Raw genomic sequence first — 25073 nt, 5'->3', positions numbered from 1 at the left:
AGAGACTTTTAAGCTGGTGTTGATACAGCAGGGTTTTATTAATCTCATGGCAAATGAAATGAACAGCTAAAAAAACAAGAAGCAAGCATAATTTGGAAAGTAATGGAAATGAATACCCTTTGCTAAAACAGAAAAAAAAAGCCGAGACGGATTTATTTGGTTTTGTTTGTTTGTTCCCTTTTGATGGTATCCGACAGCGTGGGAGTTCGAGAGAGGTTTGAACTGTAACAAACACAGTTCAAGCATAATGGCCACGTTACACTTGTACCTCTTCAAAATACTGGTTTAGCAACAAAATCTCTCCTCTTCACTGTAGAGACCTCTAAATGCCAGATAGCCTTCTATTCTAATAGCTCCTTTCATCGAACTGCTGGACTTTGGAATTCCTTCCCTGCTTCCCTGACAGTACTATCCTACAAAAGTTTAAATGTAATGTGAACAAACATCTCGTTCATCTCTTTACATAGTTCCCTGAAGACATGGTCCTAAATAGTAGCCCTTTACATCCAAGTGGCTATATGCCTTGCTTCGGAGAGAAGAAAAATAAAAAAATAAAAGCTGAAACCTGCAAAGAAGAATTTTTGAGGTTTATTGCCAAATCAGTGTTTTGTTGTTGAATTTAGTGATGATTCCAAAATTTTTACTCATTCCGATACAATTATCAATTCAAATTCTTTTTAAATTTTTACTCATTCCGATACAATTATCAATTCAAATTCTTTTTAAATTTTTACTCATTCCGATACAATTATCAATTCAAATTCTTTTTAAATTTTTACTCATTCCGATACAATTATCAATTCAAATTCTTTTTAAATTTTTACTCATTCCGATACAATTATCAATTCAAATTCTTTTTAAATTTTTACTCATTCCGACACAATTATCAATTCAAATTCTTTTTAAATTTTTACTCATTCCGATACAATTATCAATTCAAATTCTTTTTAAATTTTTACTCATTCCGATACAATTATCAATTCAAATTCTTTTTAAATTTTTACTCATTCCGATACAATTATCAATTCAAATTCTTTTTAAATTTTTACTCATTCCGATACAATTATCAATTCAAATTCTTTTTAAATTTTTACTCATTCCGATACAATTATCAATTCAAATACTTTTTAAATTTTTACTCATTCCGATACAATTATCAATTCAAATTCTTTTTAAATTTTTACTCATTCCGATACAATTATCAATTCAAATTCTTTTTAAATTTTTACTCATTCCGATACAATTATCAATTCAAATTCTTTTTAAATTTTTACTCATTCCGATACAATTATCAATTCAAATTCTTTTTAAATTTTTACTCATTCCGATACAATTATCAATTCAAATTCTTTTTAAATTTTTACTCATTCCGATACAATTATCAATTCAAATTCTTTTTAAATTTTTACTCATTCCGATACAATTATCAGTTCAAATTCTTTTTAAATTTTTACTCATTCCGACACAATTATCAATTCAAATTCTTTTTAAATTTTTACTCATTCCGACACAATTATCAATTCAAATTCTTTTTAAATTTTTACTCATTCCGACACAATTATCAATTCAAATTCTTTTTAAATTTTTACTCATTCCGATACAATTATCAATTCAAATTCTTTTTAAATTTTTACTCATTCCGATACAATTATCAATTCAAATTCTTTTTAAATTTTTACTCATTCCGATACAATTATCAATTCAAATTCTTTTTAAATTTTTACTCATTCCGATACAATTATCAATTCAAATTCTTTTTAAATTTTTACTCATTCCGATACAATTATCAGTTCAAATTCTTTTTAAATTTTTACTCATTCCGACACAATTATCAATTCAAATTCTTTTTAAATTTTTACTCATTCCGACACAATTATCAATTCAAATTCTTTTTAAATTTTTACTCATTCCGATACAATTATCAATTCAAATTCTTTTTAAATTTTTACTCATTCCGATACAATTATCAATTCAAATTCTTTTTAAATTTTTACTCATTCCGATACAATTATCAATTCAAATTCTTTTTAAATTTTTACTCATTCCGATACAATTATCAATTCAAATTCTTTTTAAATTTTTACTCATTCCGATACAATTATCAATTCAAATTCTTTTTAAATTTTTACTCATTCCGATACAATTATCAATTCAAATTCTTTTTAAATTTTTACTCATTCCGATACAATTATCAGTTCAAATTCTTTTTAAATTTTTACTCATTCCGATACAATTATCAATTCAAATACTTTTTAAAGTTTTACTCATTCCGATACAATTATCAATTCAAATTCTTTTTAAATTTTTACTCATTCCGATACAATTATCAATTCAAATACTTTTTAAAGTTTTACTCATTCCGATACAATTATCAATTCAAATTCTTTTTAAATTTTTACTCATTCCGATACAATTATCAATTCAAATACTTTTTAAAGTTTTACTCATTCCGATACAATTATCAATTCAAATTCTTTTTAAATTTTTACTCATTCCGACACAATTATCAATTCAAATTCTTTTTAAATTTTTACTCATTCCGATACAATTATCAATTCAAATTCTTTTTAAATTTTTACTCATTCCGATACAATTATCAATTCAAATTCTTTTTAAATTTTTACTCATTCCGATACAATTATCAATTCAAATTCTTTTTAAATTTTTACTCATTCCGATACAATTATCAGTTCAAATTCTTTTTAAATTTTTACTCATTCCGATACAATTATCAGTTCAAATTCTTTTTAAATTTTTACTCATTCCGATACAATTATCAATTCAAATTCTTTTTAAATTTTTACTCATTCCGATACAATTATCAATTCAAATTCTTTTTAAATTTTTACTCATTCCGATACAATTATCAATTCAAATTCTTTTTAAATTTTTACTCATTCCGATACAATTATCAATTCAAATTCTTTTTAAAGTTTTACTCATTCCGATACAATTATCAATTCAAATTCTTTTTAAATTTTTACTCATTCCAATACAATTATCAATTCAAATTCTTTTTAAATTTTTACTCATTCCGATACAATTATCAATTCAAATTCTTTTTAAATTTTTACTCATTCCGATACAATTATCAATTCAAATTCTTTTTAAATTTTTACTCATTCCGATACAATTATCAATTCAAATTCTTTTTAAATTTTTACTCATTCCGACACAATTATCAATTCAAATTCTTTTTAAATTTTTACTCATTCCGACACAATTATCAATTCAAATACTTTTTAAATTTTTACTCATTCCGACACAATTATCAATTCAAATTCTTTTTAAATTTTTACTCATTCCGACACAATTATCAATTCAAATTCTTTTTAAATTTTTACTCATTCCGATACAATTATCAGTTCAAATTCTTTTTAAATTTTTACTCATTCCGATACAATTATCAATTCAAATTCTTTTTAAATTTTTACTCATTCCGATACAATTATCAATTCAAATTCTTTTTAAATTTTTACTCATTCCGATACAATTATCAATTCAAATTCTTTTTAAAGTTTTACTCATTCCGATACAATTATCAATTCAAATTCTTTTTAAATTTTTACTCATTCCAATACAATTATCAATTCAAATTCTTTTTAAATTTTTACTCATTCCGATACAATTATCAATTCAAATTCTTTTTAAATTTTTACTCATTCCGATACAATTATCAATTCAAATTCTTTTTAAATTTTTACTCATTCCGACACAATTATCAATTCAAATTCTTTTTAAATTTTTACTCATTCCGACACAATTATCAATTCAAATACTTTTTAAATTTTTACTCATTCCGACACAATTATCAATTCAAATTCTTTTTAAATTTTTACTCATTCCGACACAATTATCAATTCAAATTCTTTTTAAATTTTTACTCATTCCGATACAATTATCAATTCAAATTCTTTTTAAATTTTTACTCATTCCGATACAATTATCAATTCAAATTCTTTTTAAATTTTTACTCATTCCGACACAATTATCAATTCAAATTCTTTTAAATTTTTACTCATTCCGATACAATTATCAATTCAAATTCTTTTTAAATTTTTACTCATTCCGATACAATTATCAATTCAAATTCTTTTTAAATTTTTACTCATTCCGATACAATTATCAATTCAAATTCTTTTTAAATTTTTACTCATTCCGATACAATTATCAATTCAAATTCTTTTAAATTTGTTAAGTATTTATTTTTAGATTTACTGCTTTTTCATTTTCGAAGTAAAAAACCCAAGTCATGTCTGCATATATTTTTGCAAACATAAAAAAATAAACATTGGAGGGGCAGAGCGTATATTTAACAAGATGATTTTTATCAAATATTTTCCTGATTTTTTTTGTTTTGTTTTTTTTTACATAGGCGGCACCACTTAATAAGGCCGAGAGGCCACTCAAGGATAAGGGTTAAAGAGTGAACAGTAGTCAAAAGGACAATATAGTAATCGATAGTAATGGAAGTTCGGTAAATTTGTTAACTTAAGTGGAACGACTCATCAGAAACTTGTTCACGTTGGACTTGAAGACAACCATATTATAGACAGCTGGAAAGCAGGAAAACGGAAGACAATTCCACAGGCGTGCAGTTCTAAGAAAAGAAGCTTTGATCATGGAATGTACCTTTCCATGAAAATAACGATAAAGCTGAGACAAACTCGCAACAGCTCTTCTGTGAGATAGAGGTTGCAGGGAAGAGAAAAGGACATCTCCCACGAGGCCACAAAGTTTATTTTGAACTCTATCAAGGCAGGACAAGTCTTTTCTAGCAGCTCCTGCCCAGATGTGGCAACAGTATTCCATCCTTGGACGTACCTGGCTCTTATATAGATAGAGAATTGCATCAGCAGTGAGATATCTACTGGATCAATAGTAGGATCCGATCATTGATTAAAATTAGTGAGGCATGTAAAGGTTTAATTCTTTTTCAAAACGTTGATTAAATGCTATTTTTTTTTATAAACAATTGAAAATAGCCAACATAACCTTTGACCATGTTAAGAATGAATTTCTAAATAATAATATTACTATTTAGAACAACCATTCTTGATATGATGCAGGTGTGTTTTATTAACTATTCTGTGCCTTTTCTGTAGCAAAGAATTCCATGATTTTAAAAATTTTACAAATTACATGATTTAAAAAAATGTGGTCGGTAATTGCTACTGCCAATGACTTTAGGAAAATTAGCCAACAGAAAATTAATCACCGAAAAATTTTGGTAAGGAAAATTAGGTAAATATGGAACAAATATCGACTGAAATAGATTTTAGGATAGTTTTTGGGAGATAAAGTTTTAAATAGGGGATAAGACCCTTCCCCTAATATTTAAACAGTAAATATCTAAAAATATGTAAAGATATCTAAAGCTATCTAAAAATATTTAAAGCTATCTAACAATATTTAAAGCTATCTAAAAATATTTAAAGCTATCTAAAAATATTTAAAGCTATCTAAAAATATTTAAAGCTATCTAAAAATATTTAAAGCTATCAAAAAATATTTAAAGCTATCTAACAATATTTAAAGCTATCTAAAAATATTTAAAGCTATCTAAAAATATTTAAAGCTATCTAAAAATATTTAAAGCTATCTAACAATATTTAAAGCTATCTAAAAATATTTAAAGCTATCTAAAAATATTTAAAGCTATCTAAAAATATTTAAAGCTATCTAAAAATATTTAAAGCTATCTAAAAATATTTAAAGCTATCTAAAAATATTTAAAGCTATCTAAAAATATTTAAAGCTATCTAAAAATATTTAAAGCTATCTAAAAATATTTAAAGCTATCTAAAAATATTTAAAGCTATCTAACAATATTTAAAGATATCTAACAATATTTAAAGATATCTAACAATATTTAAAGATATCTAAAAATATTTAAAGCTATCTAACAATATTTAAAGCTATCTAACAATATTTAAAGCTATCTAACAATATTTAAAGATATCTAACAATATTTAAAGATATCTAACAATATTTAAAGATATCTAACAATATTTAAAGATATCTAACAATATTTAAAGATATCTAAAAATATTTAAAGCTATCTAAAGATATTTAAAGCTATCTAAAAATATTTAAAGATATCTAACAATATTTAAAGATATCTAACAATATTTAAAGATATCTAACAATATTTAAAGATATCTAACAATATTTAAAGCTATCTAACAATATTTAAAGATATCTAACAATATTTAAAGATATCTAACAATATTTAAAGATATCTAAAAATATTTAAAGATATCTAACAATATTTAAAGATATCTAACAATATTTAAAGATATCTAACAATATTTAAAGCTATCTAAAGATATTTAAAGCTATCTAAAAATATTTAAAGATATCTAACAATATTTAAAGATATCTAACAATATTTAAAGCTATCTAACAATATTTAAAGCTATCTAACAATATTTAAAGATATCTAACAATATTTAAAGATATCTAACAATATTTAAAGATATCTAACAATATTTAAAGATATCTAACAATATTTAAAGATATCTAACAATATTTAAAGATATCTAAAAATATTTAAAGATATCTAAAGATATTTAAAGCTATCTAAAAATATTTAAAGATATCTAACAATATTTAAAGATATCTAACAATATTTAAAGATATCTAACAATATTTAAAGATATCTAACAATATTTAAAGCTATCTAACAATATTTAAAGCTATCTAACAATATTTAAAGATATCTAACAATATTTAAAGATATCTAACAATATTTAAAGATATCTAACAATATTTAAAGATATCTAAAAATATTTAAAGATATCTAACAATATTTAAAGATATCTAACAATATTTAAAGCTATCTAAAGATATTTAAAGCTATCTAAAAATATTTAAAGATATCTAACAATATTTAAAGATATCTAACAATATTTAAAGATATCTAACAATATTTAAAGATATCTAACAATATTTAAAGCTATCTAACAATATTTAAAGATATCTAACAATATTTAAAGATATCTAACAATATTTAAAGATATCTAACAATATTTAAAGATATCTAACAATATTTAAAGATATCTAACAATATTTAAAGATATCTAACAATATTTAAAGATATCTAAAAATATTTAAAGCTATCTAAAGATATTTAAAGCTATCTAAAAATATTTAAAGATATCTAACAATATTTAAAGATATCTAACAATATTTAAAGATATCTAAGAATATTTAAAGCTATCTAACAATATTTAAAGCTATCTAACAATATTTAAAGCTATCTAACAATATTTAAAGCTATCTAACAATATTTAAAGCTATCTAACAATATTTAAAGCTATCTAACAATATTTAAAGATATCTAACAATATTTAAAGATATCTAACAATATTTAAAGATATCTAAAAATATTTAAAGCTATCTAAAGATATTTAAAGATATTTAAAAATATCTAAAAATATTTTTAAAATATTTAAAAATATTTTAAAAATATTTTAAAAAAATATTTACTTTTGTTTTTCAAAAAAGTCAATCAATTTTTTAATTTATGCTTCTTCGAAGAACAGTTTTTCTATTATTATTTTTTTATTATTATTATTTTATTATCTTTTTCAATTATTAAAATAAAAATAGTAGTAAATTAAAATCCTATTGCAAGATTAAATTCATCGTAATGTATCCCGATTTCTTTGGAAACAAGCCATTTTAATATATTTTTTCTAGTTTTAAAAAATCATTCACTTCATGACTGTTCGAAATTTAAAGGGAATTTGGAAGTCTTTAAACTATCCAATGAAAAGTCAATTAAACTGACTTTAAAATTCTTAGCAAATTCTCATGTATTACCTCTTTTTACAGCGTTGCTTCTTAAGCATGCCATACAAACAACAAATCCTCATCACCAAAAATAGCATACACGTGGAGCGTGTTCAACGACAAGCACGATGATGAAAGAACTCTCTACGCTTATCTACAAAGAACTTAAAATTTGTAAATTTGGTTTCACTTGAGCAGCATAGGATGCGAGGTGACCTGATTCTGGCATACAGCATTATCAATAGGAATTTAAATCTAACTTTAGAGGAGTTTGTCACTCTGATGCCCAGTTGGTGATCTCTGCAGATATACGTGGAAAACACCAAAGTCACTTTGGTTTCAACAGAAGAAAAGCAGCATTTATATATAACTGATCTATTATTTGATTAGAGAAAACCTTTTACTTTCGCAAGCATAGGTCTGTATTTATTGCTCTCTCTCTATATATATATGTATATAATATATATATATAAAAGTGAACGTGTCTGTCTGTCTGTCTGTCTGTGTACATTTCCCAACGCATTAACTCTGTCAATTTTTAGTCTATAGACTCGAAATTTGAAATACCGGGTACTGAGATTTGGGAAAATCGATGTGACGGGTGTCAGCCAGAAATTTGGCTGTTAAGGGGTCAAATTTCAACGATTTGACCTTTAAGAACTCTACCAAACTCCTCCGACAATTTTGGGTCTAGACACTTGAAATTTTAGATATAGGTTCCTTGAACCTGGATCTAATTTAATAAAGTGATTTGAGCCCGAAACTATAAATTTTAAGGGGTCATAATAGGGGTCGAATTAAAAAAAAAATTACTCTTTTTTTTTTTTTGATCAGCATACACCTCCAAACACCCGGGCAACGCCGGGCTGAAATGCTAGTATATATATATATATAATATATAATTTATTATTAGATTAGGTTATAAAATGTCTGTGAATGAAACTAAAATTTAAAAAATGATAATAAATATTCATTCAAACTCCTTTTTACCAACTTCCAACTTCAACTGTAATCTTTACCGACTGTTCTCACTATCTCTTTTTCAGCTGTACAAAAAAAAGGAAAAAAAGAGACTGCTTTGTGCTTTCCCATTCGTCCTTTTCACAGCTGTGAGTGTCCTCATATGCAAATTAATGGCATATGTATATTAATAAGCCGTCTATACATTAAGGTTTTTCTTTCTCTTTCCTTCTTTGATTGCGTCACCCAACAGTATAGAGGAACCGTCACTTGTGTAAGTCACGTTTTGCATTACTTTTGCCACAGTCTGACATAACATTTGATAAATAATATGATTACAATCTAATACATCTTAAAACTAAAAGAACGGTTGAGGCAAGATGCACGAGTCCTGCTAATTTTAAATAAAGTAGAAAACTCTCCTCATCAATACAATTAAAATTATGCAAGATTTTCTACAAAACAACAGGATAACATGATGGTGTTGAAAGATATTGCCGCAGAATCATAATTACATGTTAAAGATACATGATTTTTTGGTAATTACAAGATGAAGATGCAATAACATGAGAATAAACCAAAGATTTATGGATAACTTTCATTAAAATAAAAATGGTAAAATTATGAATAAGATTAAAAAAAAAATTTTTTTAAAAAGGAATCATTTTTCCAGCATGTTTCTTTTTTTTGGGGGGGGGGGGATTTTGTCAATTTGTTTATTTTGGTTTTTGGTAAAATATCTTCATAAATCTGGCAACCAAGATAGTGAAGGGATTCTTCACGGGTTGGAAATTTTTTCATTTGAACCAAGATAGTAAACAAGTCAGCAATTTTAATGGATTACTATTACAGAAGAAAATATTAGTCATATGTTTACATCATTGCTAGAAATCCAAAAGAGATTACCAACAAACAACTGCTTCTAAGACTAATAAGTGATAAGGAAGGATGCAAGCTAAACATTCACTAGGAACGCATTCAACAGTTGGTAACTAGGATGATGATAGAACTCTTTACATTTACAACAAAGAACAGCTTTAATGGCTAAATTTGTTCTCACTTCAGCAGCATAGTATGCAAGGAGGCTGGATTTTGGTATACAGCATCATCAACAAGAATTTAAATCTACCTTTAGAAGTTTTTACGCCAACATCTAGTTGCAGTTTATGCAGACACACGTAGAAGACGTACCATTGCCAATTTCATCTCACAGGATGAAACAGGAGAAAGGCGACAGTCGCTGTCTGTGTTTCTGTTCCCTGGAACAGCCTGTGAAAGATGCCTACCTTATCAAGATTTAAAGTTGCTTTGATAATCAGCTGGTATATAGATTTAATACCTTCTGTTGAGAGTAAAAGAAACTGTATCAAAGCAAAATATGTACTTTTTGTTGTTGCTCATTGTAGGGTGCCTCAAGTGTAATTGATCCATAATAATATTCCTTTTGAAATAAGAAATGTTTGTTAGCCCTTTATTACCAAAATTATGATGTAGATGATTTAAAAAAATATTTATTGTTAATTTTAGTTACTTTGAAAGATAATGATGCTATGATTGTCTTCAAACTGGAAAAATTATGAAGTTCAATAGTTAAACTACCACTGAGAATTTTTGCATTTCATAAACTTACCTTGATTATTATCCATAGTGTTTGAAACAAGTGTGTTTATGACAACAAACAAAATCCTCGACTCTCTGAGACAGATGGTGGCATACTGAATGTAAGCAATGGACAGTTGCAATCTGGAGGTACCTGACATCTACCCAAATACTGAACTAATATGTACAAGGCCTGTTTGAATAAATTCCTAAATCATTCGTTGACATCTATGCTGATGACATGACCATCTATGGCAACACATCTAAGGTCGTAAATGGCAAAGTTATCTCTGATTCTCTCTCCTCTGATCTTGAGCGCATGGTACAGTGAGGGAAGAGGTGGCTGGTTACTTTTAATGCATCTAAAACCAAGCTTCTTCTTACATTCCCATTTTATTTATGCTTTTATATTGATTTATTTATGACTGAATGAATTAGTTCAACCAGATCATAAAGGGTCAGGGTCAATGCTATTAAGAAATGACTCTCCTTCCATAAAAATAATCATCAGCTAAATATTTATTAAATAAAACGAATATGACTGTTGTAAGTGATGATCATCTCATTGATTGGTCTTACAATTAAGAAAGTAAACACAGGCAAGAAGTAACGGCAATGGAAAGGAAGATAAATGCAGATGAACAGAGTAAAACTGGTGTTTATTGCACCAAAAAAAGATACATAAAGAAAATAATGGAAAAGAAGTGAGGGAATAGGTTTGGTGGCATTTCTGGAAACAAGAAGGCCAGGAATAACATCTCTGGAAGCAGAAAGGTTGGAAAGGCAGGAATGACTTCTCTAGAACCTAGGAAGTAGGAAAAGTTAGATCGATAGAAAGGATGATTCTGGAACTTGGATAGCATGAGATGATGTCACCTGGAGTTTAATGTGAACTGAGACGTAATGAGGTGCTTCAGGCTTGGTCAGAGTGGATGTTGCCAAAAGCCGAGTCAACAGAAACAGGCAGGTGCAGGATGTCAACAAGCCCAAGAAAAGGATGTGCTGCAATCTGAAAGGCAGATGCTGAAGCAGGAGATTGAAAACTAAGAGTTGCTGGAAGAAGTCGGAGAACATGCTGTAGGATCCAGAGCAGGAGCAGGAACTAGAGAGGTAAGCTGGAGCAGGAGTTGCACAGAAGTTGTAAATGGAGAAAGGATGATGTAATGTCTGACAAAGGTTTGTGGAGCAAGGTGTGTCGACAGCGACAGAAAAGACATCATCAGGCGTCTAAGTTAGTCGGCATGCAGTTCTCAGACCTGCTATCATACCCGATGCCACAGAAACGTCTGCTACCCATGGGAATAACAGGATTGTTTATAGACGTTTAATCCTCCATGTTCTCTCAATGTTCATATATATTAATGTGATAATATAATCTGATTTAGAACAATTCATTTTAAAATGAGTTGGAATTTTTACCTTAGCGACATCAGATTACTCTCCAAGTGTAACAGAGCCGCTGACGTTGGTAGCAGCAGCAGCTACCATATTCAAATGACCAAACCGGCTGTGCAATTTGACGTCACAGCAGAAACAAAGGACACACTTTGACGGAGAAATGGTGTTCAGAGAAGCAGAGGTACTCGAAACAAGTATTCAGCAAAGCACATGTTCGAGACGGGTGTTTGGCGAAGCACGTGTTCAAGAAGTGACAAGAGAAGCACGTATTTAGGACGTTGCTGGTATTCAGAAACGCACATATTCGAGACACATGGGTGCTATTACAGCAAAAAAAAAAAAAAAAAATCACACACAGTCAGAGAAGGAAAAATGAACTGTTTAAATATTTAGAAAAAATTTGTTGGAAATACCTGATATAAAAGCATTTGTTAAAAAAAAGAAAGTGAATAGAGTTTCTTTCGTATCCTCTGTTTCTTCGATATAACGACTATGTTATACAATCAGACGTCATTTTTTTAATATGCATGAAAGCTGATAATAAACTTAAAATGTCTTAGCAGATTATTTTAGAGATTTTTACCTTTTTTTAAAATTTATTTTTACCTTTTTCTTATTTATTTTTACATTTTTCTTATTTATTTTTACATTTTTTTAATTTATTTTTACCTTTTTCTTATTTATTTTTACATTTTTCTTATTTATTTTTACATTTTTCTTATTTATTTTTACATTTTTTTTATTTATTTTTACCTTTTTCTTATTTATTTTTACATTTTTTTTATTTATTTTTACCTTTTTCTTATTTATTTTTACATTTTTTTATTTATTTTTACATTTTTTTTTATTTATTTTTACATTTTTTTATTTATTTTTACATTTTTTTATTTATTTTTACATTTTTTTATTTATTTTTACATTTTTTATTTTATTTTTTTTTTTTTGGCACTACATTTATTTTTTGAGAATAACATGATGAATGTAGATATAAATATATTTGATAAAAATAAAATACATTCCTTTTAATATAAATGTAAATGTCCGTTTATGATATGCATTCGGTATATCTTGACAAACACTCTTAGGAGATTGGGGAGGAGGTAGACATGAACCATAATATTTGACTTTGATTTACAAAACTTATATCTTACCCATAATAACAATGTCTCAGCAGCACTCTATAGGCTTCCTTAATTTTAGTTTAAGTCACCTTAAAATACCGATAAAACATACAGAGCAGCTTTCAATGGCAACAACAAATAAAATTACGTTACTTTGTACATATGTTAATCTAATCTCATCTGAAATTCTGTCAAACGTGTATGCTTGAAAATTGCTATCATGTTAAATTTGGTTGTCAGGTTAGCAGTTTAAAAAACAAAACAAAAACTTTGAAATGACTTTTAACATTCAAAAATGGTAGGAATTCAGAAGTATAGGTGACCCTAAGTGTGACTGTACTGATGTGAGGTGAAAACCTAGCCTCAATGTGAAAATGTTCAATTACTAAACCAGATTTCCCGTTTCAATTTAAATAAATCTAAAATATGTTTACAAAAAAAAAAAAAAAAAAAAAAGAACATGTTCAGAAATTTCACAAATTTTTTTCGTTCCTGTCAATCTGCTAATTTTAAACTAAAACACGAAGTCCAGTTTGTTACTCGGAACATTTTCACATCGAGGCTAGATTTTAACCTTGCACCAATACGATTATACTTAGGATCGCCTAAGCTTTTAAACCACCACCATTTTTTTCATGTTAAAAGTCATTTTCAAGTATTTTTTTTCTTTTTGTTTTTAAACTGCAAGCCTTAAAGTAATTTCTGACTAAAAAGTAAATGCCCTTTCAGTCTTGACAGATTATGGAGACCCACCGTAAGGGTGTCTGCACATAAATGTTTATGGCAAAAGGTGCACAATCTCCAACCACACCTCTCCTGAGTCGACATTGTTGAATACCAGTGACAAGTAGAGTATATATATATATATCTATAAAAGTGGAATTGTCTGTGTGTGTGGGGGGGGGGGTGTCTGAGCGTGCACATTTCCCTACCAAACAACTTAATTTTCAGTCTACAGACTCGAGATTTGACATAAGGGGTATTGAGATTTGGGAAAATCGTTTTAATCAGTTTTCGGCCAGAAATTTGGCTGTCAAGGAGTCAAAGTTCGAGGATTTGACCTTTGAAAACTCTACCAAACTCCTCTGCCAATTTTGGATCTAAACACTTGAAATTTTAGATGTAGATTACTTAGACATGGATCAAACTTTTAATTTGATTTGAGCCCAAAACAATAAATGTTAAGGGGTCAAAATTGAGGTCAAAATTTAAAAAAAAATTTACTTCTGCGGTCTCTACCAAATTACTCAGCTAATTTTTGATCTAAGCATTTGAAATTTTACATAAAGTGTATTCAGACATAGGGCAAACTTTTTAATCGTTTTTTAGCCAAAAATTGGGCTGTCAATGGGTTAAAGTTCAAAAGATTTGACCTTTGCGGTCTCTAGCAAACTATTCAGCCAATTTTGAATCTAAACATTTCAAATTTTACAAAAAAGGTATTCAGACATGCAGCAACCTTTTTAATAAGTTTTAGAGCAAATATTTGGTTGCCAAAAGTTCAAAGTTGAAAGAGTTGACCTTTGCAGACTCTACTAAACTCCTCTGCATTTTTGAGTCTAAAACTTGAAATTTTAGATGTAGGTTACATGGAGATTAGTCAAACTTTTTAATATATATATATATATATACATATATATATACATACATATGCACATAAAGTTATGAACAGTACATAGGGACCGAACAAAACCAGGTGAACTGCTAGTATATATATATGTGTGTGTGTGTGTGTGTTTAGGACGGATGGAAACAATACCGAAATAAGCGGAGAACACATACAGCACCTAAAATTCCCAAATGGTCACCCATTCAGTACTAACCAGGCTCAATGTTGCTTAACTTCGGTGATCTGACGAGAACTAGTGTGTCAACGTGATTATGCCGTATATAATTTATGACTAGAATTAATGGAAAAGGTAAAGTATTATGGCTGCTTTGTGCTCCTGATTTCATTTATCTGGAAAAGAAACCAAGATTAACCTAAGAGGAAAGTGAGGTGCTGTTTTACATTTATGATCTTTTAAACCAACACATTTCAGGTGAAAACATTATTATGTACTTACACATCATAGAAAAATTAGTATAAATCCTAAAAATTTATAAAACTGATCCATTAAAAAAATAATTACAAGTAAAAATAGAATTTATTGAATTATAGAGTTTTATTGTATTTTCTAATGTAGAAGAGTTGTGTGACCAATTCAGTATGACAAACAAGGGAGATAATAACCCTTGAATTCAACTGACAAATTAAGGGTCTGCATCTCTAAACACATTTTTACAGCATGTAATTGTGATGATATTTTGTTAAAAATGCATTTAGCACATCTACTAGATCATTTTTCGGAATTTTAAAAAACTTTTTTTACCCCTAACAAGGCATATCGCCACTTGGACGTAAGGGGCTACTATTTGGGACCATGCATTAGGTGTATCAGAATTTTTGTAGGAATTTTTGACACCCCTAACACGAAACTGCGAATAAAATCTAAAAAAACTCATAATTTCTATTTTAAAAGTGGATTGTTTATTTTCTTAATGGATTATACTTCCAAAATAAACTATTAAAGTTGTTTTAAAAGTAATAGAAATTTTTTTTTTTTTAAACAATAATGAAATTAATTGAATTTTACGAGCTCAGTATTTTTCAATTTTTAAACTTTAAAAATCTATCAAAATTTTTCTATTGATTCAATTTTTACGATATTTTCAGGGTCAATGTGAAATTTTATGCTCTTTCCAATAAACTGAATATAATATTTTAAACAAACGTTTTTTTAATTCACGCCCCCCTCCCATTTTCAAGTGTCTATTAAAAAGTGAATAATTTACTCACCAAAGTGTTATATATCACAAATTGAAGATAAAAGATCAATAAATAATATATTCAAATTTAAAACAAAAAAAAAGTGTTTTTTAGAAATTTACCTGTAAAGTCCCAAGTTTAAAACCTTTTTTTTTTTAAAAACACGTTGTTTTGTTTTTCTTTTGTTTGTTTGTTTTTTTAAATGAAACCTTGGTCCTTGCTCCTTTAATTGAAAAAAAAATTAGGGCTTGAATTACATTTTTCGAGTAGTTATAAGCTTAGAAAGACAGAGGGTCGAATTAATTCACGCCTCCCATTTTGAAATGTCTATTAAAAAGTAAATAATTAATTTACTCAAAGTGTTATATATCACAAATTGAAGATAAAAGATCAATAAATAATATATTCAAATTTAAAACAAAAAAAGTAGTGCTTTTTAGAAATTTACCTGTAAAGTCCCAAGTTTAAAACCTTTTTTGTTTTTTTTAAACCACATTGTTTGTTTTTTGTTTTTTTAATGAAACCTTGGTCCTTGCTCCTTTAATTGAAAAAAAAATTAGGGCTTGAATTACATTTTTCGAGGAGTTATAAGCTTGGAAAGACGGGGTGGAATTATTCAATATTTTTCACGAAATTTCTGACACACCTAACCATGCATAGGAAAGATTGACAAGGTGTTGGTTTACATTACATTTAAACTTCTGCATATCAGTAGAGTCAAGGAAGCCGGTAGCAGGAAAGAAATTCCAAAGTCTAACTGTTCGAGGAAAGAAACTATTAGAGTAGAAAGCTTTCTGGACTTTATGGACCCAACAGTGAAGAAGCGCTCGGCACAACTTGCGTTTCACAGTTTGGTACTAGTGCAGAGAGTGATCCGGACGTAAATAATAACGTTATTATTTAAAAAGCCATTCTTAACTTTGGGAGGGTGTTTTGTACCTATTCTATACTTCAACCTTACAATTGAATAAAAAAAAAACATATCATAAAACTTTAATTAAACTTGGAAATACGATTAAAAAATAGTGCGGATCATCACTCTCTAGCACCCACAGTTTAAAACACAATTAAAAATCAGTTAATACACTAAAAGAATTATCCAGATATGTAGAAGGGTAACTTATCTTGCCTTTGGTAACATTTATTTGTTATATATTCGGTTTTTTTTTTTGTTTTTGTTTTTTATGTACCTTGGTCTATTGTAAAACAAATCCCTTAAAATAAATAAATCTTCGGTAGGTGCTAATGCACTTACTGATCTGCGCTATTTCTTTTAATCGTATTTCCAAGTTTAATTAAAGTTTTATGATATGTTTTTTTAATTCAATTCTAAGGTTGAAGTATACAATAGGCACAAAACACCCTCCCCATGTTAAGAATGGCTTTTTAAATAATAACGTCCGGATCACTCTCTAGTACCATGTTTTTTATTCAATTTTTGTAAGGTTAAAGTACAGAATAGGTACAAAACACCCTTCCCTCCCCATGTTAAGAATGGCTTTTTAAATAATAACGTTATTATTTCAGCACGGATCAATAAGTGCACTAGCACCAAATCTTCTTTTTAAAAAAGTCTGTAAGTTACGTAGGGGCGGAAAATACCGATACACGGAAAAAGGTTTTTATTTATTTTTTTATTTTTAGGTGCGTCTGCACTTATTGTACCGCACTATTTTTTTTTAAATAAAATTGTCAAGTTCAATTCAAGTTTTACGATACCTTTATTACATTTTTACTTGGTTTTCCTTTAAAATGACGACGTATATGGTTTTCTGGTATGCTGAAAACGAATATCGCATTTAAATTTTTCCCAAATAAGTAGTTTTCCGGATATTAAGCAATGTAATTCCTTATGTGATAAGTGGTGGCCATTGTTGTGTACATAAAGTCGTAATTTTTAAGGAAAATTTTAAAGTGGAAACCAAGTAAAAATTTATCGTTTATGCCTAATAAATTGTTAGGTTTAAAGTGCAGAATTGTTACAAAACACCCTCCCCATGTTAAGAATGGCTTTCTCAATTATAACGTTATTATTTCAGCACGGTCGGTACACTCAGTGCATAAGTACCAACAAAAATCAAGATTTATACATCATCGTAATAATAATAATAAAGACTGCAACTAAAATACATTTTCCGTTTGTGTTAATTAATATTTGTTTATATAAAGATGACGTGCAAGAAATAAAATTAATTTAATACCAAATTAATAAAAACTCGAGACAAACGTCACAGGTAAAAAATAAAAGAAAAAGAAACTCACCTTTATTTTCGTTTTGTTCAACCTGTTACGTTTGTTGAAAAAAAAAAGTAATCGTATATTTTAGTATATCACAAATAACAACAGTCAGCTGTGGTATGCAAAAGAACTCAAGAGGGGAGAGAGAAAAAAAAAGGAGTCAAAAATAGTGAGTTATCGTTGCCATCTTCACGACTCGGCAGATGTGAAGAGAAATGCATAAAATACAACAGTGGACGCTAATAAAACTACGGATGCACAAACATGCCATAATCTTTCTTATCGCTTTCAGTTTTTGGAGGATTTTTTTGTTTGTTTTTGTTTTTCAGATGCGTAAACTTAGATTCCATCCGTACATACGGAATTGTACTGCGTTTATCAATGAATTGCTAATTAATTATTGAGATCAGGGGTCTTGCAAGTTTTCAAATGGTGTGTGTGTGTGTGTGTGTGTGTGAATGAAGGGGTGGGGGCATACTTTTTAAAGCTATGCGGGCTTTGCTCATTAGCTTAACTTTTTAGTGAAACTCGTTTTCTAAAACTTCATTCTTTTAATTATCGTCTGAACAACAAGATAATCACCACACTATTTTCACGTATACCCATTTTTTAATTTATTTTTTTTATTTTTGTGAATATTTTTATGTTTTCTATAAAAGTTCGGCGGGCTGGATTAAAGACTTTGGTGGGCCGGATCTGGCCCGCAGGCTGTAGTTTGGAGACTCCTGATTTAGATTATTCGTACTACCTCATCATGCATGTTATATTCAGTATTTCAACCGATGTAATCTCCAGTATTCTTCAAATGCATCTTTGTAAAGTTAGAAATCTTCGAGAGTATCGACAGGACCTTCTTTCTTCGCAGCAGCGGCGCTGCTGCGAAGAAAGAAGGTTCTCTCTACCGTGCAGAAAGATACTAACGCCCGAAAGTATCCTATACCTCTATAAGGCCACCATTCGCCCATGTATGGAGTATTGTTGTCATATTTGCGCTGGTGCATCTACCACTAGTCTCTCGCTCCTAGACAAGGTTCAAAAGAGAGTCGCCAATCTGATAGGTCCTCCTGAACTGTCATCTAAACTTCAGCCTCTGTCCCATCGATGAAATGTTGCATCCCTCTGCCTTTTCTACAAGTACTTTAACGGTGAATGCTCTGACGAACTGCAAGCACTTGTACCACCTCAATGTAAATACCCCCGACAAACCTGACAAGCAACTAAATCCCACCCCTTCACCGTAGAGATCCCTAGATGTAAGAGAGCCTTCTACTCCAGTAGTTTCTTCCCCAGGACAGCTAGACTTTGGAATTCTCTGCCGGGTCCCTGCTTCCCCAACTGTACTGACATGCAGAAGTTCAAGTGCAACGTGAACCAACATCTTGCTGCTCAACTCCCTACACATTACTCCTGATGCCCATGTCCCTGATAGTAGCCCCTACAACAAAGTGGCAATATGCCTTGTTTGGGGTGAACATGTAATAAAAAAATAACAAAATCCCAATCGTAGTAGGTACGCTAGTAGTAGTATCAAGTCGTCTGGAAGGACAATTGAAAAAACTACGAACCCCCGATGTTTTAGGCGGCCTTCAGACTTCTGCGATTGTAGATACCACCAACATCCTTGAAAAAAAAACCTTGATCTTTGAAGCTCCTGGTTTAGAGCCGGGATTGAAGGAAATCCTCTGGAAATGAATCCCATCCCTTTCCAAGGAGATGTTGATAAACGGAAATCAGAATTATTATTATTATTATTATTATTATTATTATTATTATTTGTTATTTTTTGTTGTTATCGCCTGTACTAAGGCTATCCAAAAGACCTTTTTATACAAGTTGATCGGCTGCTGCTGATAGCAACACCTCACTGACATTTGATTGGTCGACGAGTAGACAGATATGTGGTAGATTAGACATTGAGATACAATTTGAACGAATGCTAAAACGTAAATACTTCTGTAGTGACCTGCCACAAACATTAAAAATGGCTGGAAACGGAGCGTTCCAGTTGCGTGTACATCTGTTTTTCACACCCGTGATGTTGCGAAGCTAATCAAAAACCTTGATTCGAGTAAAGCAACTGGCCCTGATGGTATTCCAATTATAGTACTCAAAAAACTTCAACCTGAATTAGCGCCCATACTTACAAAACTGTTTAAACGTTGTCTTAAGGAGAATAGTTTCCCATCTCCCTGGAAAATCTCATCAGTATGCCCTGTATTTAAGAATTCAGGTGATCGCTCATCCCCCTCTCAGTACAGGCCAATAAGTTTCCTGTGCGTCATGAGTAAGTTGCTAGAATCTGTGTTAAATACAGAAGTAATCAAACATCTCAACAAAAATAACCTTCTTAGTGACACTCAATATGGTTTCCGTTCTGCTAGATCTACAGCAGATGTCCTTACAGTTATATCGCATAGGATTAGCAAATCTCTCGACGGTGGCAATCTTTCTAGGGCAATTGCTCTTGACATATCTAAAGCCTTTGATAGGGTATGGCATAAAGGTTTACTTCATAAGATCGCTAGCTATGGTATAGCTGGAAAAGTCTTCTCAATTATTAAATCATTTCTTTCTGATAGGTTCATAAGAGTAGTAGTTGAGGAGCAAAAATCAGAAGCTCACAGTATTAATGCCGGTGTCCCTCAGGGATCCATCCTGGGCCCAACTCTTTTCCTGATCTACATTAATGATCTTCCAAATCATATCCTTACATCATTTGTAGACATTTATGCTGACGACACTACCATTTATGGTACCACATCTAAGACAGTAAACGACCAAGTTCTCTCCAATTCTCTCTCCTCTGATCTTGAGCACGTAGTACAATGGGGAAAGGAGTGGCTGGTTACTTTTAATGCATCTAAAACCAAGCTTCTCTCTTTACATCATCAACATTCTAATCCACATTTGTCATCAATTGAAATGAATGGCTCTCGTCTTCAGGAGGCCTCAAGTTTTGACAAGCTTCTGGGCTTGACCATTACTCCTGATCTTAAATGGAACACGTATATCAAATCTGTTGCCAAGGCCGCTGGAAAAATGGTGGGATCTTTCTATCGATCCAGTAGATATCTCACTGCTGATGCTATTCTCTACCTATATAAGAGCCAGGTACGTCCAAGGATGGAATACTGTTGCCACATCTGGGCAGGAGCTGCTAGAAAGGACTTGTCCTGCCTTGATAGAGTTCAAAATAGACTTCGTAGCCTCGTAGGAGATGTCCTTTTCTCCTCCTTGCAACCTCTATCTCACAGAAGAGATTTGCGAGTTTGTCTCTGATGTATCGTTATTTTCATGGAAAGTGTTCAACTGAGCTTCAATCTTTGGTCCCCCCTCGCCAAACTTTCACAAGAAACACTCGTCTAGCTGTAAACACTATCAATAATTTCCCCCACTCTTTATCTGTGCCTAAACCTAAACGTAGATTCCATGAACAAAGCTTCTTTCTTAGAACTGCACGCCTGTGGAATTGTCTTCCGTTTTCCTGCTTTCCGGCTGACTACAATATGGTTGTGTTCAAGTCTAAAGTAAATAAGTTCTTGATGAGCCGTTCCATATAAGTTATTAAATTTACCAAATTTTCATTACTAATGATTACTATATTGACCAATTTCTACTGTACACTCTTTAACCCTTATCCTTGAGTGGCCTCTGGGCCTTGATAATGTGGTGATGCCTTTGTAAAAAAAAAAAAAAAAAAAAAAAACACCCACGCAAATATTACATTACTTATAGCAAAACTTGATAATTGTCGCGGACGGCATGAAAAGCACTCCACGTGACAGATGTTGACTTTTTATCCAATCGGCATTTAGAGAAAGCGAATTTCAAAATATGTTTTTCTAACAGTTTTTGCTGGAGCCGGTGTGCCTGCACCTATGAAAAAAAGCACTGTGCGCGAAATCCAGTCAGTCGAGTCAGATTTCCCTTCAAATGTGTACAAGCACACGACTCTCGCTCTGTCTCCTGACGTTAAAACCGTTAATATGATTTTTTCACCTGGAACTCGTAAATCTCCCTGGATTAATTACCAAAAGAAAATATATAACTTTGTATTGCATCAGATATATTCAGGCAACTTATTAAAATAACAAACTTTATTTTCCTTTACCAAAAAAAAGAAAAAAAAAGAAACATGTATTCTGCAAAAATGACATTCTGCCTCAATCAGAGAAAGATGTCTCTCTCTTGCACATTTTAATCTAAACCTTATCAGACTGTTTATATATATATATATATATATATATATATATATATATATATATATATATATATATATATATATATATATATAAAGAAATAAAAATTACAATAAGTTTACCAAGGTAATCAAAATGGTAAACTTAAAATATATTATAAATATTAAAGAGTTAATATTTACAAGTAATCTCAACCAGATATTAACGCGGATTAAGGACTATCCACTTATCTTGTGCTTCCTTTTTAAAATTAGATATGTTTTTCAAGATGTTTTTTAACATGTTTTATTAATCATTTGTTCATATATATATATATATATAGTCCCAGCAATTATATACACCAGTTACAAACTCTGCTTTTATGCCATGTGCTGTCACACACACACACACACGCTCGTGTGCAAATAAACGAACGTTCATTGATTTTAATTTCCCGCGCATTTGCACAAAAATAAGTTCTTCAAGCAACGACATAATTTCAAATATGCCGACACACTTTTCTCACAACAACAAAAGCAAAATCGACATATTTCTGGCGGACGTAGACGAAGACAATACCACGTAACAATATCGACCAATGAGAAATTTTAGAAGATTGTTTTTTTAACGCTTTCTCAAACCAAATATCAGCAGCAGCAATCTTGTGCTGGAATCTGATTCCAAAAGTATTTAAACGCAACAAACATTCTTTCTCTCTCTCTTTTCGCTTTAACTTAACACAAGAACATGTCTCTTGTTTTCATATCCGTCATTTTTAAATCTGCCAAAACCATAATTACGCATGCACGCGGGCATCCAAAATACCACACCTATGCACACAGGCACTCATTCTGTACATTTTCTATAAAAATTACTAACAACGGACCACTTTCCTCATGGGACTTTCGAATAAGGCAAACTTTGCTAGTTAAAATAAAAACCTTGAAATAAGGACATTATTTTCACAAAAGACTTTCACCTTCCAATCTTATTATTTTGATGAAAGACTTTCATCTAACATGACATTTTAATCTTAGTAATTCCACAAAGGATTTTCATCTAATTTGAATATTCTAACCTCCATGATTTCACAAGAACTTGTAACACTGGCTTTATTAGCGGTAATTTGAATGATAGAAGTAATACTAATGTCAACCTTTAAAAGGAAATAACTTTATTTGCTTTTTACATGTTGGAGAGAGTACACCTTTTGTTAATAATGTTCGCTGGCAACGTACGTCTTGTTGGTTCAGTGGCTAAGAATGTACTGGCTACTTGCCTGTCATGCTGGCTAGGGCTTGGTTAAGGAGAAAAAGAGAGAGAGAGAGAGAGAGAGAGGGGGGCGAGGGAGATGATGAGAGACTCTGGATAGCAGTTCTTGGTTAGTGTTTGATTTATAAGCAGGAGAAAGAGAGGGGCTAAGAAACTATTATTTTGGGGGAATGGTATTATTTTCGTCCTATTTCTTGGATTTTAGGGGTGACTCAGGCCAGTCCTATAAACCCTTACCGATCGGACTTTGCTTGTTCATCTTGTTATTGTGTTGAAAAATAAATGTGGCGAATTTTAAATGAGAAGGAGGTGTCATTGTGTTTATTTCTTTTTTATTATTATTTTGCTTGGGGCAGAGGAATTTAATTTCTCTTAAATTTCTTTTCCCCTACAACCAGGACCCTTTCTTTTAAGAACATATCGACATGTTCACAGACATTGGACTTTTGATCCATTTATTATTTTCTTGCTCGTGTGTTGCATCGGCACACACATTAAAATACGCCAACAATAAAAGCATGATTCATTTTTCCTTGCTATGTTAAATAAAAAACCATTATTGTTCATTTTTATATTCGACTTCGTTTTGATCCTGATTTTGACGTCGTTTTTAATAGTTTCTTTACATCGAAGGATTAGAAAAACGTAGTCTCATTAACATCGTAACACCGGCGACGGTACTTGTACAGTTTAATCAAGACATTAAAAAATGAAAATATCGAAAAAAGGTTATATTGTACGTATCTGCTTTGGACTGAAGATCTCCGCAAAAAAATTTCATTTAATTTGATCAAGTTTTTTTTTTTACTGCAGAAAAACACGTTCTTATGAGAGCACGTTTAAGTCAGCCATTGTGAAATTTGCTGAACACACCACGGGGAGATAACTCCATGTAAAGCATCGATACTCTTTCCTCATCGACAGGGATGCAATATTGCAGTGATGGGACAGGAGTTGGAGCTCAGCTTGTTACATGATAAGGGCTGTCCCCTTTTCATGTAAGTATAAAAAAAGAGAGATTTAGTTAAAATGAAAATGAAATAGAATAGACGAAATTCGAACCTCGTAATTTAGGTTTAGAAATAGATTATGATAGAGAATTAGCAAATGGAATGTAAAACAAACCATTGTTAAGCTTAGAGATAAAATAGTTTGAAGAAAAGAATGTGCATTGTCAATTTTGTTATGAAAATTCAATTGAAAGAATGCACCTACAAGATAATTTAATAAACATGTTTTTAACATATTGGAAATATAGGTTACTGGGAATATAGGTTAAAATTCCTTTTGTAAACAAAGGAAAAAGTTTTGGACACGCATTTCCAGAACACGTGAAAGAAGACACATGTTTTAACATGTGTATGACGTCATGGAAAATGGGAAGTTCTCAATATAGTTAGAAACTTTAGAGTTAAGCAAGGAGAAACTGAGAGAGAGTCAGAGGGAGTTTGAGGACGACAGACGATAGCCTGCAGTTGGGATTCGAACGTCTAGAAGCGAGACGGTAACTTTTGAAACTTAGAATGTGAAGCTTTGAATTCTTGACTCAGAAAACCACGACCGATCGGGAGAAGAAATAAACCCATCATGTGTTTTTATAAACGTCGTCTTTGTGTTGTAATTCTACCAAAAGGTAAAGTGAAAATTGTTATTATATGTCTTGTATATCATATGGTTTAAAATGTCTTTACATACACGTCT

The 25073-nt window shown here is 30.3% G+C and overlaps 1 protein-coding gene and 1 pseudogene across 1 annotated transcript in view; both read right to left on the bottom strand.

Moving 5' to 3' along the window:
• LOC145249444 (F-box only protein 30-like) overlaps positions 1-18139 on the bottom strand; it is a 76549-nt gene extending 58410 nt beyond the window's left edge. The window contains exon 1 of the mRNA XM_080111003.1: positions 17947-18139. The gene's annotated coding sequence lies outside the window, so the exon portion shown is untranslated. The remainder of the gene's footprint in view (positions 1-17946) is intronic.
• Positions 14651-14767, bottom strand: LOC145249930 (5S ribosomal RNA; annotated as a pseudogene).
• Positions 18140-25073: the final 6934 nt, after the last annotated feature.

This window comes from Euprymna scolopes, chromosome 28 (assembly GCF_053919585.1).
Source record: "Euprymna scolopes isolate OS-2025 chromosome 28, ASM5391958v1, whole genome shotgun sequence".
In the NCBI taxonomy this organism is placed as follows: Eukaryota; Metazoa; Mollusca; class Cephalopoda; order Sepiida; family Sepiolidae; genus Euprymna; species Euprymna scolopes.
This window is presented reverse-complemented; position numbering and strand designations above follow the sequence as displayed.